General features: G+C 42.2%; 1 long non-coding RNA gene across 12 annotated transcripts; it reads left to right on the top strand.

Moving 5' to 3' along the window:
* The first annotated feature begins 53 nt into the window (after positions 1 to 53).
* LOC136483776 (uncharacterized) lies at positions 54 to 4663 on the top strand. Of its 12 annotated transcripts, none has more exons than XR_010765636.1 (5): positions 54 to 438; positions 568 to 634; positions 719 to 1310; positions 1394 to 2901; positions 3049 to 4663. It is a non-coding gene; the product is annotated as an uncharacterized lncRNA (long non-coding RNA). The 12 variants fall into 12 exon arrangements; XR_010765638.1 differs by having other exon boundaries at positions 54 to 1310; positions 1394 to 1517; positions 1946 to 2067; positions 2696 to 2901; XR_010765631.1 differs by having other exon boundaries at positions 568 to 1310.
* Positions 4664 to 16861: the final 12198 nt, after the last annotated feature.

Below are 16861 nucleotides of genomic sequence, written 5' to 3'. Positions count from 1 at the left end.
GAGTAGACACTTTTTGGTACGACACCCCCTCGCTACGACGTCCTACCCCCGTCCTATCCCGTCCGTGCGACGTCCTACCCCCGTCTCGCACAGTCCTCGCGGAATCCCCCTCGGTCTCCCCACGCACCCCTCGGGGAATCCTCCTCTCCCCCGACCCGCGCCGACTCCTCTCCCCCACGATCCGACGGCTTCCTTTCGCCACGCACCGACGCCCAGCCTGATCCGACCACCGAGGCGACGACGCACGGTGATCACCGACGTAAGCAGCCGAGCGCGACGCCACCGCCCCGTCCCCGTCCCGTCCCGCTCCGCGCCGGCTCCTCACACCCTACGCCCGCCGGATCCTCCGTCCACCCGCCGCGGCGCCGCCACTTGACCGGTCGAGCGGAGCGGAGATCCATCCATCCGGCCGTCGGTCAGTCTCGTCATCTGTTGTTGGTGAGTGCCCTCCAGCTGCCTTGTTTGCCTGGATAGATAGATTCCCGTTTCGTTCGCAGTCGAATCCAATCTCCCAGTTTTTTTCTCCCTTCATCGGTTCACAATTCTAATTACTTTCCGCTATTGCAGTAAGTCAGTCAGGATCCAGCCTTATAGAGAAAATAGTGGCTCCTGCAACTCTGAATTTGCTGCAGCGGTACCAGATCCATCGTACTACCGTATTAGGCTACAATAGTTCCATCGGACTACATGTGCAAATTTTGATATGCTTTGTTGACAGCTTGCACATGCATCTTCTGAAAATGGACGTAGACATTGCCTTGAGAATTAATAAATCTGACATTGCTTGATCTAATAAAGGTGATTATGTTCTAATGAATAATTTTTCTAATTATCTAATATATTGTTTTTCTCATTAAACTGTCCTCATAATTTGATTGGTAAAAAATGGATGAGTAGACTGACATGGAATGACAGAGTCCATCTCTGAATCCCCACCAAGGCCAACGCAACGGCCAGAACCCAAGATCTGCAGTGACAACAATTGCTCTTTCTCAGCAGCAGTGGACTCCTCCAGCTATCATGTCTCAGGAGTACATCATAAGCTATCCAACAGATGTATTCTTGTTTTTTTTTAGATTATATATGTATTCTTGTTGACTGAATATTAGCTTTCACCTAGAATATATTCTTGGCTGAGCTGCTGTGGTTTCAGTCTGTCTGGTTGGTGGACTGATGGCAGGTTGTTAAGATATGCTGATATAATAAGCAGTAAAGCAATACTTGAGAAAGCCACTGATGTTATCGCCGATGTGTACATACAGCTCGTGTTTAGGGAGGTGGCAAACTGGCAGTAATGGGACTATATACTGGTAAGTCATCTGTTCAGTTTCTTTGCATAATCCATGGTCTCCTGGCAATGAGTATCGACTAAAGGAATTACTTTATGGAATAGGGAAATTATTTAAGCAGGACACATGAAAATAGAGTTTTGGTCAGCATAGAGTATCGACTAAAGGAACGATTTGTGCATGGCAAAACTAAGTACAACATCAGTGGCAGCGATCAGTGAAGCAAAGGTAACTAATAAACTCCATTGAAGTTATATTATTATATCCTTTATATTGTAGCACTCCAGGGAGGCAAAGATTAACCTCTCTGTGAATCGAACGAAGATGAACAATGTAGTCATGGAGAAAAGAGTCTTCGTGTTTTGCTATAACCTGATAGTGATTTTGAGAATGTGGATTCATGATTTTTTCAGCAAACTTCACGGCTTTGATTGGGCAGCAATTGACATACAAGTAATCTTGAGCTTTGCCATTACTAATTTAAATCATTTACTAAAAAATGCACTTGCTGGTGTCTAAGTAGCTGGACATGAAACCACACTACAATTAGTGACTCAAATTAAAATTCTCAATTTTGAATTCATGGACGATTTTATATCCAATCTTTATTATAGCTGAATTTTTCTGAGTGCATGAGTGCTTCTCTGTTCTCTCAGGTCTTATTCAATGATTTCTTAGTCACCATAAATTCAGGGCTTTGTGATATATGGCAATAATTATCCAGTACAATGACCACAGGAACATTTTGTTTCAATAAGCTCAGCAACTGTTCAGGAAGGTATGCTTGCTAAAAAATGCACTTGCTAGTGTCTAAGTAGCTAGACATGAAACCACACTACAATTAGTGACTCAAATTAAAATTTCTCAATTTTTAATTCATGGACGATTTTATATCCAATCTTTATTGTAGCTGAATTTTTCTGAGTGCATGAGTGTTTCTCTGTTGTCTCAGGTCTTATTCAATGATTTCTTAGTCACCATAAATTCAGGGCTTTGGCTCTGTTCAGCTGGCTGAAAAAACGGCTGCTGCTGATGCTGATGCCTGTGCGTTGCTACGGGAAAATATTTAAGAATAGTTGTTCTTTTAGAATGCATCAAAATTTAATGTTTTCCCTACCTCTTGCATGTGAGATGCTTGATAACATGCGATGCTTTCCCAGTGGGTCTATTCTACATTTCTGTTGCGTTATCCAAATCTGATCTTTGTCATTATTGTGCACTGAAGTTTCTTCATATTTTTTTTCTGCATACAGTTGTGCATGCACTGTTATCTTATAAACTGCACCCACGTGAATATTTGCATCTGTTAAACAGTAGAATAGGAATTTGAACAATCATTTTTCTATCTATTTTTATAAAAAAATTTGCTCCCTATAAGGATTTTGTTAATATTTTCCTTATCTCAGGGATAACTTTTACACCCCATACCTTTTATGTACTGAAGAAAGAAAAAGGCATTAATCATTTTTTTTGAGACATCTTTGAGTAGTACTCAAAGAAGCAAGGAATGAGTCTGATCCTGAATCTCTTCTCTCTGATATGTCTTTCGGCATCCTTGTTTATGAAGAACGTGGCAAGGAATTCATAGGGAAGCCAGAAGATTGGTTCTGAGGTATGTTAAATCACTTTGTTCTTTTGCTTCTTTTGTTGCTTGTGGAGTAGAGCACAAGAAGCAGATTACTTTTTTGCTTAAATAATTATTTGGGAAAAGAAGTGTCTAACCTTGTGCTATTTCTTGTGCCGACTATTTTTTTTGCAGTACCAAAAGTCGGTTGGAGAAAATTTTGAGAAGATATCTGCAGTTTCACATTTTTGCAGCACCAAAACTTGGTTGAAGACATTCTTCAGAAGAGGTATGGCCAAGATTTGATTCTCTGCAGTTAACTTTCTCCATATGTAGCTTCTTCTGCTACCAAACAAGCCTTAAGTTAACTTTGGCTATCACTATTCTGTTTGAAATTTCTGAAAGCTGCAGCTTTGCCACCGAGATTAAAATAAAAAGATAGAGGTTGACATATTAGTAAGTTAAAGCCAATGTGACTCCCACTGTGTAGAGACCAGGTTGTGATGATTCTTATTTAGGTAATTGTAATAATGCACACATATGCTATGCATGTATTGTGTAGAGATTGATTGAATATTAGACCTTTGTAAAATATTCATTTGGTCCTTTTTAAACAAAGTTCTATTCTGTTCTGTTTTAAAGGCTCACTAATAGAATGCGAACAGGAAAGCAACATGTCGCTTCAATGTAGCAAGATGAATTTTGTCCATGCACATCTCTAATCCCCTTCTGTTGTACGCTAACCTACTTTGTTTAATCTGGGAAGGTTCTTCTCTAATCTGTTTGGTTCCAAGTGCTTCTTGTATCTTGCATTCATTTATACTCTGAAGAAATGGCATGTGTTGCTTGAAATGTTTTATGTAGGCAAAATTAACTAGCCACCGATCCAAAAAATTATCTGCACCTTTGCCAAAAACAGATGTTTCGACTAGAGTGAGCCACTAATGCAAATCAATATCATTGCAGATAAATAGGGTCTATTTCTGCGTAGGTTATCAATAGATAATGGATTGCAGTTCCCATCCTTCTGCTTTGTTCCCATCCTTCTGCTTTTAAATTAATTAAGACACTGAAAAAATCTTTTGGTGTTAAATTGCTTTCTGTTATGGTTGCCAATCTACAATTGTTCAGATTGCTCTCTGTATGCTGTAACACTGCAACTACAGTAGGTGCCTCTCTATTTGTTATTAGATCACGTCCTCAATATCACATTTGAAGTTGCTGCCCCTCGCTATTGCTCTTATTGCCGCCAGCACAGGCCTACCAGGCCACCACCCCACAAGCGCCCTACCTCGTGCTTCTCTTAGGTGATGATGTATCTCCTCTCTGTTCTCCACTTATCTCTATTATTTGAACCTATAATGCTCTATTGTCTATTGCTCTGAAGTCCGAACCTATGACGGTTCTGAATTCTTAAGTTAGAACCTGTTGTACTCATTGTTGTCACCCAAGGAGCAAGGCCTGGAAGTAAACATTTGTGGAGCTGCTGCTAAAGATTGATCAAGTACAACTACTAACATTCCAAAAATGCTTGTGCAAACTGCAGCACTTATATTTAGAAAGCTGCATCCTGCATATGACACCGAAGCGTGTTGCCTACGGCGTGATGAGAATGGTGAAGAAGAAGGATACTATGGTGTACCGAAAATTATTTTTTTATAAGGGCATAGCTTGAGAAAAGTGTACGCAGTTGTAGCTATGCATGGATCAAATAATGTTGGGTCTCATGGATCAAATAATTTGAAGAGAGGTTGTAATGAACTTGACTATCATGACCACTTCCTTTAATTTGAACTCCGTGCTTGTATTATGTGTTTAGTGTCCTTTCTTCAAGCAAGCTTGAGTTGATACTTTCATGTAAAATTGGTGCTTATACATCTAAAATGTGGCTCAAAACAACATGTTGCTAAGATCAAGTATATTATAGTGTTTCATGAGAATATGTAATTCTCTGGGCACCACCTAGAATATGCACATTGCAGTATTGAACATCTTGATCATTTGGTTTGTATGGATCTTTCCCCTTGGAGCTTGAGCTGTGACTTCGTCGACAGTTCTGTTTTGGTGGTGCTTGGTGGTGCCCAGCAGACATAACATCAAAGATCAAATATTTTGATGAAGTCTAGAAATTTAGCATATCTTATCATGCGATCTGTGTATTTTTAGTATAAAAGTTTAGTTGTCCTGTAGCAACGCACGGGCATGCTGCCTAGTCTATTGATGAAAACTAAAAGTAGAGGGGCGGCTAAGTAGAGATTCACGGATGGTTGTTGCTTGTCCAGCGGCCTGCTAAGACTGCAGTATATATATACACTAGTATATGTACATCATATACTTCCACTACGTTAGATTTGCACATCACTATCGGTCTCATCACTGTCGGATTTATGAGAACCGATAGTGATGTACCTTCACTGCCGGTCATGAGCTTGAAAATGAAAAAATGATTGGTGCTGCGCTAAAACCGGCAGTGAATGACCACATCACTACCGGTTTGTGGCTTGAACCGGCAGTGTTTTGGCGTGAACCAGCAGTGTTTTGGCGGGCACTCATCACTGCCGGTTTAAGCCAAGAGCCGACAGTGATTGGGCACTATCACTGTCGGTTCTAGCCAAGAACCGACGGTGATAAGCCTACAACACAAAAGGCTACAGCCGTCCTCTCCTTCCTCATCTCTTCCATCCCGAGAACAGAGGCGCGCGTTTGGATCCTTTCCTCTATTGTTACGGCTGCTCTTCACCATGAAGCTAGTGCTTGAATTTTGAAGAATGGCTTGATCTTTTTGCTTTAAGGTTAGTAATAAACATCCACACATTTGATTTTGTTGCTTAATTAGCTTCGTTTTGATGGCTACATTGCTTGATTCTCATTCTAGTTCTTTCTCCATTCTAGAGAGCACTTTTCCAATTGGACATTTGTGCAAGGCTCAAATTATGGTGAATCCATCATCCAAAAGGTTGGTGTCTATGAACACATTTAAATTCCTAGCTAATTATTCCATGGTGGTCAAGATCATTATTGTTAGTATGTGATGCTATAATTAGTTCTTAGAAGTAGAGTAGAATAGTTGTTCTTCAATATTGTGTAATAATTATTTTTTACTACAATTTTCAATTTATAGGGTCGGGGCTACCAATTTTCAATTTTTCAATAATTAGTGTACAATAATGTTTTCTAAAAATAGGTACTTTCGAGCTACAATTGTTGTTCATGAAGCTCAATTTTTTATTAATTCTTTGTAATTACTTGTCTCAGTATTTTTTGTACAGAGATGGATCGAGAGTGGATGCATCTGTCCCGAACGAACAAGCGGTACATGCATGGACGTCAGCCAGTTTATCATCGATGCCAAAGTCCATGCTGGGAATGGGAACCCTATCTTCTGCCCATGCAAAGATTACAAGAATCATAGGAACTTTCGTCAAATTGAGTCTATACGATCGCACTTGATTATCAGGGGGTTCATGCCAAACTATACGATATAGACTATACATGGCGAGGTTGGTGTGAATGTTCTACAGGAAAACGATGATGATGTGGACATGCCTGACGTAGCCATCCACGATGCTGACGAGGAACCCGGTATTAACACGGAACCTATGGCCACAGTTAATAATATGTTTAGGAACACGCTAGCTGACGACACCGAAGATAATGATGACATTTCTCAGCTGCTACGTAATGTAGAGACCAGATGTCTTAGTGAAAGACAACTGAGAAAGCTAGAGAAAATGAGACAATATGGCAAAACACCATTGTATAGGAATTGTCCAATGAGCAAACTGGAAGTCAACATCTTGCTGTTAGAGTTCAAATCGACAAACGGATTGAGCGATAAAGGCTTCGATCAGTTGTTAGGTATAATAAGGAAAATGCTCCCAGAAAAAAATGAGTTGCCAGAAAAGACATACTTGGCCAAGCAAATGATCTGCCCCATCGGCCTCGAGGTCGAAAAAATCCACGCGTGTTCCAATGATTGCATATTGTACCGTGGAGAAAAATATAAAGACTTGGACAAGTGTCCCAAGTGTGAAGCTCCATGGTACAAGGAAGGGCCATCAGATAAGGGTACCAAGACCAGAGGAGGTCCTGTAAAGGTCGTTTGGTATTTCCCTATAGCTCCCCAGGTGCATAGGCTGTTTGCATGTGCAAAGAGAGCCAAGCTGTTGCGATGGCATGGCGAAGAGCGTAAGAAAGATACAATGATGAGGCACCCCGCCGATGGGCATGACTGGAGGAATGTCAATACTATGTTCTATAAGAACATCGGTGGAGAGGTAAGGCAGCTTTGGTTTGCTTTGAGCACAGATGGGATGAATCCTTTCGACCAGGTTAGAAGCAATCATAGCACCTGGCCAGTGACGCTTGTATATACAACCTTCCACCTTGGGTCTGTATGAAGCGGTCGTACATCCAGATGCCACTACTGATCCAAGGGCCAAGACAGCCTGGGAATGACATCGATGTGTTTCTGGAACCAGTGATCGATGAACTAGTGGAGATGTTTAAAAAGGGTGTGCCGGATGTTTGGGACGAGTACAAAAAGGAACATGTCACGATCAAGGGAGTACTTATCGCTACAATCACCGACCTGCCAGGTCGAGGTTCGTTGTCCGGAGAGAAGACAAAAGGCTATACTAGATGTGTCGAGTGCTTGGACGACACCGATGCGGTAAATCTACCAAATAACTCAAAGATAGTTTATATGGAACACCGTAGGTTCCTACCTAAGGATCACTCTTACCGCAGGAACAGAAAAGATTTCAACGGTACTATTGAGAAACGCTTAGCTCAAAAATATCGAGACGGGCCTGTGATACTTCGAGAACTCAACAAACTAGAGGTTGTCCTTAGGAAGGGGGACAATGCAGTAGCAGCGCCAGATGGGAGCGTTTGGAAGAAAAAATTGGTTTTCTAGAAACTACCTTACTGGCCATTTCTGAGTGTACGCCACTGTCTTGATCCCATGCACATCACTAAAAACGTGTGCGCTAACACTCTTAACACCTTGATGGACACCGGGGGGACATCGAAGGATTCACTAGCCACACGCCTGGACATGCAACACTTGGGAATCAGGAAGGAGCTACATCCCATGGAGCTAGAGAATGGCCAGTTCGAACTTTTGGTTGCGTCATGGATATTGAAGAAGGAAGAAAAGCGTGCACTTATTTCTTTCTTTAATGAACTCAAAGTCCCGACGGGCTACTGTGCGAACCCGAAGAGGCTAGTGAACATGATGAAAGGATCAAGATGCCCAAGAGGGGGGTGAATTGGGCTAATTCTAAATTTTCTTGCAATAATTAAATCCTACGGTTAGCCCAATTAACCCCTTATGCCTAGAAAAGTGTTTCTATTAATCTAACGCACAAAGGACTTGCAACCTATGCTCCAAACTTACTCTAGCATGGCAATTCTATGAATGTAAAAACAAGTATTGAATTACTCAAAGTAAATGCTCAAAGTAGATAGAGAGAGAGGAACGTGGCGATGTTTTGCCGAGGTATCGGAGAGTCGCCACTCCCCACTAGTCCTCGTTGGAGAACCCGCGCAAGGGTGTAGCTCCCCCTTGATCCGCGCAAGGATCAAGTGCTCTCTGTGGGTTGATTCTTCGACACTCCGTCGCGGTGAATCACCCACAACCGCTCACAACTTGAGTTGGGTCACCCACAAGTTTCGCCGGGTGATCACCAAGCTCCCAATCACCACCAAGCCGTCTAGGTGATGGCGATCACCAAGAGTAACAAGCACGAACTCTCACTTGACCACGCGAAGCCTAATGAGAACGGTGGATGCACACTTTGCTACTCTTGATTCACTAATGAGGCTACTCTCTTGGATTATCAAATCTCAATCACCTCACTAGGACCTTGCTCTTCTTGGCACTCACAAACGTGTTTCTCAGATGTTGGAATGAGCAAAAGTAACTCCACACACGAGTGGAGCTATTTATAACACCGGCTAAAAAACGAACCGTTATGTGCCTCTACGGGGTGATCGAACGCTCCAGTCATGTTGATCGGACGCTCCGGTCAGTTCAACCCGCACACCAGTGTTTAAGTGTTGACCGGACGCTGGAAGCATCCGATCATCACTGACCGGACGCGTCCGGTCACATTAAACCCTCACTGGAACCTTACTGTACTCGATCGGACGCTAAACCCTCAGGGTCCGGTCGTAGATATTCTCTTCTGAACCTTACTGGAGTTGACCAGACGCTGGACCTCATCGTCCGATCACTTGACCACTCAGCATCCGGTCATGCGAGACGCAATCTCCTTGATCAAATGAACTGACCGGACCCTATAGCCAGTGTCTGGTCCGACCGGAGCCAGCGTCCGGTCAGCATTTGACCCTCCATTCACTTCCAACTCTCGATCATATGTGAATGAAGTTTGCTCCAAAGGATCTTAGGCATATGTAGGAGCTACCTTGCGCTAGTTTTGACAAGTGTGCACCACACCTAACTCACTAGACTCACTTAGGTCAAGCTACCCATCCATACCCCCCTTAATAGTACAGCCAAAGGAAAAAACAAAGTTGGCACGGCACTGCTGAACGGCGGCTAGGGCTTGAGTGGATGTGGTGCAAGGTACGGTACGCGCGAATATATGGGTCCCCCGACGCGATGGAAAAGGAAAGGAGAAAAGAGATTGAAAGCCGCACGAGATCTAATGACCGGATGCTCTGGTGGTAGCGACCGGACGCTACCACCCAGCGTCCGGTTGATTCCAGAGAGGTCCAATTCCTCTGGAATCGTGACCGAACGTGTCCGGTGGACACTGACATGACGTAGCCAGAGTCCAGTCAACTCAGCCTGATTCTTCTCCAAATGACCGGACGCTGAAAGACAGAGTCCGGTCACTCCTTCGCAGCAAGTTCACCTCCTATGAACTGACCGGACGCTGGACTACAGAGTCCGGTGCAGCGTCCGGTCACTCTTTTCTAGCAAATCTTCAATGTTCCTCCACGCTGCCTGTTCCCAATCAAGTCCCAACTCAAACAAGATCCAAATAAACACCAATTGGGACTGATGTGAGTGACCTCTCTCAAACCCTCATATTTTTCAAAATATTTTGCCTTAGGCTATAATTCTTTTTAAGAAAATAGGCAATTAAGAGGGCAAATGGAACAAAACGACAAAACAACATCCATGCATATGCAATACTTATAAGTAAATCTAGTTGCTTGTCAAGTTTGATCCAAGATTAAGCTTCTTCACACGCTTTTCGGCGGTTATCTTAACCATGTTAGACAAGCCCTATATGCATTTACAAAAATTAATCATGTTGTATATTACAATGAATGCAAGGGACAACACAAGCTCATCTTTTAGTGAAGTTACTAAAATCAAGTACATTGAGCTCATTCCGCAATCTACAAAATGTAGCCTCATCTAGCGGTTTAGTGAAGATATCCGCTAATTGATCTTCGGTTCTTACACCTTCTAGTGATATATCATTTTTAGCAATATGATCTCTTAGAAAGTGATGGCGGATATCTATGTGCTTGGTGTGAGAGTGTTGAACCGGATTGTTTGCAAGTTTTACCATACTTTCATTGTCGCACAAAAGAGGTACCTTTTCTAGAACTACACCATAGTCTAGCAAAGTTTGTTTCATGTATAATATTTGTGCACAACAAGCACCCGCGGCAATATATTCCTCTTCGGCGGTGGACAAAGCCACACTATTTTGTTTCTTGGAGGACCAAGACACAAGTGATCTACCAAGCAAATGACACCCTTCAAATGTGCTTTTTCTATCAACTTTGCAACCGGCATAATCCGAATCAGAATAGCCAACTAATTCAAATATAGCTCCTTTGGGATACCATAGGCCAATGCTTGGTGTGTGCTTAAGATACCTAAGGATTCTTTTTATGGCAATTAAATGTGTTTCCTTAGGATTAGCTTGAAATCTAGCACACATACACACACTAAACATGATGTCGGGCCTAGATGTGGTTAAATATAACAAGCTACAAATCATGGAATGATAGAGAGTTTGATCAACCAGGTTACCTCCCTCATCTAGGTCGAGATGTCCATTGGTAGGCATTGGTGTCTTGATTGGCTTACATTCATCCATCTTGAATCTCTTGAGAAGATCTTTTGTGTATTTCTCTTGAGAGATGAAGATGCCTTCTTTCATTTGCTTGACTTGAAAACCAAGAAAGAATGAAAGCTCACCAATCATTGACATCTCGAACTCCTTTGACATCAATTCACCAAATTCTTTGCATGAGTCTTCATTTGATGATCCAAAGATGATATCATCAACATATACTTGACAAATGAAGATATGCCCATCAAGCTTCTTGGTGAATAATGTTGTGTCGACCTTCCCAATGGTGAAGCCCTTCTCAATGAGAAAGTCCCAAAGGCGCTCATACCAAGCTCTTGGGGCTTGCTTAAGCCCATATAGTGCCTTGGACAACCTATAAACATGATTAGGATATCTAGGGTCTTTAAACCCGGGAAGTTGATCAACATAGACTAGTTCATTAATAAAGCCATTTAAAAATGCACTTTTCACATCCATTTGATATAGTTTCATTTCATGATGTGATGCATATGCAAGTAGGATATGGATGACTTCTAATCTTGCAATCGATGCAAAGGTCTCTCCAAAATCCAAATCTTCAACTTGGGAGAACCCCTTTGCAACTAGTCTTGCCTTGTTCCTCACAACAACACCTTGATCATCTTGCTTGTTGCGGAACACCCACTTTGTTCCAATGACTCTTGCACCTTTTGGTCGCTCTTCAAGAGTCCAAACTTCATTGAGAGTGAAGTTGTTCAACTCTTCATGCATGGCATTGATCCAATCCAGATCTTTAAGAGCTTCTTCTATCTTGGTAGGCTCATAGCAAGAGACAAAAGAGTGATGAGCAATAAATGAAGCAAGTTTTTGAGATCGAGTCATTACACCCTTTGATGGACTCCCTATGATGAGATCTTGTGAATGATCTTGTAGGAGAGGTGTATATCTTCTATTGACCACTTGAGGAGGAGGTTGTGGAGCATCAACATCTTGTGCTTGTACCACCATTTGCTCATGGGAGACATGAGTATCTTCATTTTCTACTCTCCCATCTTTTTCACCATCTTGTGGCACACTTGATGAAGAGGGTTGATCAATGACTCGTACATTATCTTCATCATCTTTTGGCTTGATGTCTCCCACCGGAATATTCTTCATAGCCTCCCTCAATGGTTCATCACCTACATCATCAAGATTCTCATGTGCTCCTTGGGAGCCGTTAGATTCATCAAATTCCACATCATATGTTTCTTCAACCAAGCCAGTGGCATGATTAAATACTCTATATGCTTTGGACTTTGATGAGTAACCAACAAGAAAACCAATATCACAACGTCTTTGGAACTTCCCTAGGTGTTGCCTCTTTTTGTAGATGTAGCATTTGCAACCAAACACCCTAAAGAAGGAGACATCTGGCTTCTTCCCATTGAGCAACTCATAAGGTGTCTTGCCAAGGAACTTTTGAAGGAATAGGCGGTTGGATGCATATCATGCGGTGTTGATTGCTTCCGCCCATAGAGCTTTGGGGGTGTTGTACTCATCAAGCATTGTTCTTGCAAGAGTGATCAATGTCTGGTTCTTCCTCTCAACTACACCATTTTGTTGAGGAGTATAAGTTGCGGAGACTTTATGTTTGATTCCAACTTCATCACAATATGCTTCAATGTTTGTGTTGTCAAACTCTTTGCCATTATCACTTCTAATCTTCTTGAGCTTCACTTCAAATTCATTTTGTGCTCTCTTGGCAAACTTCTTGAAGCAAGATGCAACCTCGGATTTGTCATGAAGAAAGAATACCCATGTATACCTTGAATAGTCATCAACAATCACAAGACAATAAAGATTTCCTCCCAAACTCTTGTATGTTGTTGGTCCAAATAAATCCATGTGAAGGAGTTCTAGCACTCTTGTGGTTGACATGAAAGCTTTGGTTGGATGAGTATTTGCAACTTGCTTGCCGGCTTGACATGCACTACAAAGCTTGTCCTTCTCAAACTTCACATCCCTCAACCCTCTCACCAAATCATTCTTCATAAGCTTCTTGAGTGAGCTCATCCCAACACGAGCAAGTCTTCTATGCCATAGCCACCCAAGTGTTATTTTGGTGAATAGGCAAGTCTTCAAATTTGCATCTTCGGAGGTGAAGTCCACTAGATATAAGTTGTTGTATCTAAATTCATTGAATATCACTTGATTATCATCTACCTTGGATACAACAACCTCCTTCTCGGTGAACAAGCATTGAAAGCTAAGATCACACAATTGTCCAACGGATAGCAAGTTGAAGCTCAATGAAGCAACATAAAGCACATTGGAGATGGAATGATCATGTGATATTGCCACTTTGCCCAATCCTTTGACCTTGCCCTTTGAGTTATCTCCAAATGTAATTCTCTCTTGTCCATCTACCTCTTCATCTAGTGAGGTGAACATATGCGGATCACCGGTCATATGTTGAGTGCAACCACTATCAATAACCCATTGACTTCCACCGGTCTTGTAGTTCACCTTCACATAAGAGATTCAAGCTTTAGGAACCCAAACTTGTTGAGGGCCCTTCACCTTCTCAACAAGTGACTTAGCCACCCAAATCTTCTTAGGCCTATTCTTGTTAGGGGGTCCTAAGAACATGACTTTCATCTTTCCACTAGAATCCTTTCTAAGCATGTAGTGAGCATTGAAGGCAAAGGGTCTAGCATGCTTGTGCAAGGGTTGTGGCAGTGGAGTTTGGCATTCATGAATAAAGTGGCCTTCTTATCCACACTCAAAACATCTCTTTAGCTTTGGCTTTGGCTTTGATTGTTGTTGTTGAACTTGAGCCTTCTTCTTCTCTACACTCGCCACATATCCAATGCCACTTCTATCCATCTTCATGATGGTGTTCATGAGTAGCTCACTTTGGAGATGCTTGCCTCTTGCAAACTTGCTCAATCCCATCTTGAGATGCTCTTTCTCCATCTTGAGCTTCTTGTTCTCTTCCTTAAGAACATCATTGTTCTTCTCTTCCTTGAGCTTCTTGTTCTCTTCTTTGAGCTTCTCATTCTCAAGGATCAACTCTTCATCATGATCAAGAGTTTCTAGCGCAATGGTGTTGTGGCTTTTCATCTCTTCAAGATCTTTCATGAGCTTTTCATTTGCATTCTTGAGCTTGATATATTCATCATAGTCATTGCACTCAACCACTTTCTTGCCTTTGCCACTAGATCCTTGCTCAATGCTCTCATCAATTAAATCATCACATGATGTAGCTATATCAATCTTAACAACATGGTTAGTAGCATCATGTGGCTCATTTGGTAAAAATTCTTGAGCAATAACAAGAGTATCATAATTGATCTTTAGAGTTGTATATTCATCTTTTAGCTTGTTGTGGCTAGTGATGAGCTCATTGTGCACCCACTCAAGTTTATCATGTTTATCTTTAAGCTCTTTCTTAGAAGATTTGAGCTCCTTGAGTTTGGATGATATAGCATCATTTGTTTCTTTAAGCTCAACATTAGCCTTTTCTAATGTATCGCATTTTGCTAAAAGTGAATCATTTTTAGCATCTAGCTTTTCATTTTTAGTTCTACCCTTTCTAATGATCTTAGTGTATTGTTTTAATATTTTAACAAGATCATCATAGGAAGGTGATTCATCATCACTATCACTATCACTATCACTATCACTATCATCATCACTAGCATGTTCATCATCACTACTATCATCATCATTTGATACCTTGCGTTCACCCTTGGCCATAAGGCATAGGTGTGTAGAGGATGATAGCGATGGTAGCGGTGAAGATGATAAGTCAATAGCAATGGCGGCCACCTTCTCATTGTCACTTTCATCATCGAATGATCCACTAGATGAATCAATGTCCGTGAGCCAATCACCGACGATGTAAGCCTTTCCACTCTTCTTCTTCTTGTGGAAGTCCTTCTTCTTGCCATCTCTTTTCTTGTATGACTTGTTCTTTTTCTTCTCATCTTCATCTTCATTGCTTGAGTCATCTTTCTTGCCCTTGCTCTTGTTCTTGAACTTGTCTTTCTTGGGTTTGGTGCATTGATGTGCTAGATGACCAAGTTCACCACAATTGAAGCAATCCATTTTGGAGATTGGCTTTCTTCTAGAGCTTGTGAAGAACTTCTTCTTGCTGTCGAACTTGATGCCACTCTTGTTTAGCTTCTTTAGCATTTTGGCGGCTTTTCTCACCATGAGAGCAAGATTTTCATCATCATCTTCTTCATCACTTGAGCTCTCATACTCAAGTCTTGCTTTGCCCTTATCTTGGCTAGCTTTGAATGCTAAGTCCTTCTCTTTCTTCTTGGTAGAGGATGAGCCATCTTGTGACATGATGTGCATGTACATCTCATGAGCATTGATCTTTCCCAAGATTTGTGTCGGTGTAGCGGCGGAAAGATCACCTTGATGTAGCATGGTCACAATATGCCCATATTTGTCAATGGGGAGGACACTCAAGATCTTTCTCACAACGTCGTATGGTGACATTTGAGTAAGTCCAAGCCCATTGACTTCCTCTACAAGAACATTCAAACGTGAATATATCTCATTAGCACATTCTTTAGGAAGCATCTCAAATGAATTTAGCTTTTTAATTACAAGATGATAGCGTTCCTCACGCTCACTCTTGGTTCCCTCATGGAGCGCACAAACGTCCGACCATAGTGCATGGGTGTCTTTGTGGTTCCTTACGCGGTTGAACACATCTTTGCAAAGGCCTCTAAAGATGGTGTTTCGAGCCTTTGCATTCCACTTTTCATAATTAACCTCATCGCCTTGTAAGTTAGTAGCATCCCGAGGTTTTGGTAAGCCTTGTGAGGCGGCTCTAAGTATACCAACGTCTAGAGATTCTAAGTACGCCTCCATGCGGATTTTCCAATATGGAAAGTCATCTCCCTCAAAGATAGGAGGAGGTCCATCCCCGTGAGACATCTTGCTCAAAGCGATTAAGCTTAAAAACGTGAGCACGAGGCTTTGATACCAATTAAAATGATCAAGATGCCCAAGAGGGGGGTGAATTGGGCTAATTCTAAATTTTCTTGCAATAATTAAATCCTACGGTTAGCCCAATTAACCTCTTGTGCCTAGAAAAGTATTTCTATTAATCTAACACACAAAGGACTTGCAACCTATGTTCCAAACTTACTCTAGCATTGCAATTCTATGAATGTAAAAACAAGTATTGAATTGCTCAAAGTAAATGCTCAAAGTAGATAGAGAGAGAGAAACACGGCGATGTTTTGCCGAGGTATCGGAGAGTCACCACTCCCCACTAGTCCTCGTTGGAGAACCCGCACAAGGGTGTAGCTCTCCCTTGATCTGTGCAAGGATCAAGTGCTCTCTATGGGTTGATTCTTCGACACTCCATCGCGGTGAATCACCCACAACCGCTCACAACTTGAGTTGGGTCACCCACAAGTTCCACCGGGTGATCACCAAGCTCCCAATCACCACCAAGCCGTCTAGGTGATGGTGATCACCAAGAGTAACAAGCACGAACTCTCACTTGACCACATGAAGCCTAATGAGAACGGTGGATGCACACTTTGCTACTCTTGATTCACTAATGATGCTACTCTCTTGGATTCTCAAATCTCAATCACCTCACCAGGACCTTGCTCTTCTTGGCACTCACAAACGTGTTTCTCAGCTATTGGAATGAGCAAAAGTAACTCCACACACGAGTGGAGCTTCTATTTATAACACCGGCTGAAAAATGAACCGTTATGTGCCTCTATGGGGTGACCGGACGCTCCGGTCATGTTGACCAGACGCTCCGGTCAGTTCAACCCGCACACCAGTGTTTAAGTGTTGACCGGATGCAGGAAGCATTCGATCATCACTGACTGGATGCGTCCAGTCGCATTAAACCCTCACTAGAACCTTACTGTACTCGACCAGACGCTAAACCCCTAGGGTCCGGTCAGTACTGACCGGACACGTCCGGTCGTAGATAT

This window comes from Miscanthus floridulus, chromosome 9 (genome assembly GCF_019320115.1).
Source record: "Miscanthus floridulus cultivar M001 chromosome 9, ASM1932011v1, whole genome shotgun sequence".
Lineage (NCBI taxonomy): Eukaryota > Viridiplantae > Streptophyta > Magnoliopsida > Poales > Poaceae > Miscanthus > Miscanthus floridulus.
The sequence above is the reverse complement of the archived record's forward strand: the minus strand, read 5'-3'. Positions and strand labels throughout refer to the sequence as shown.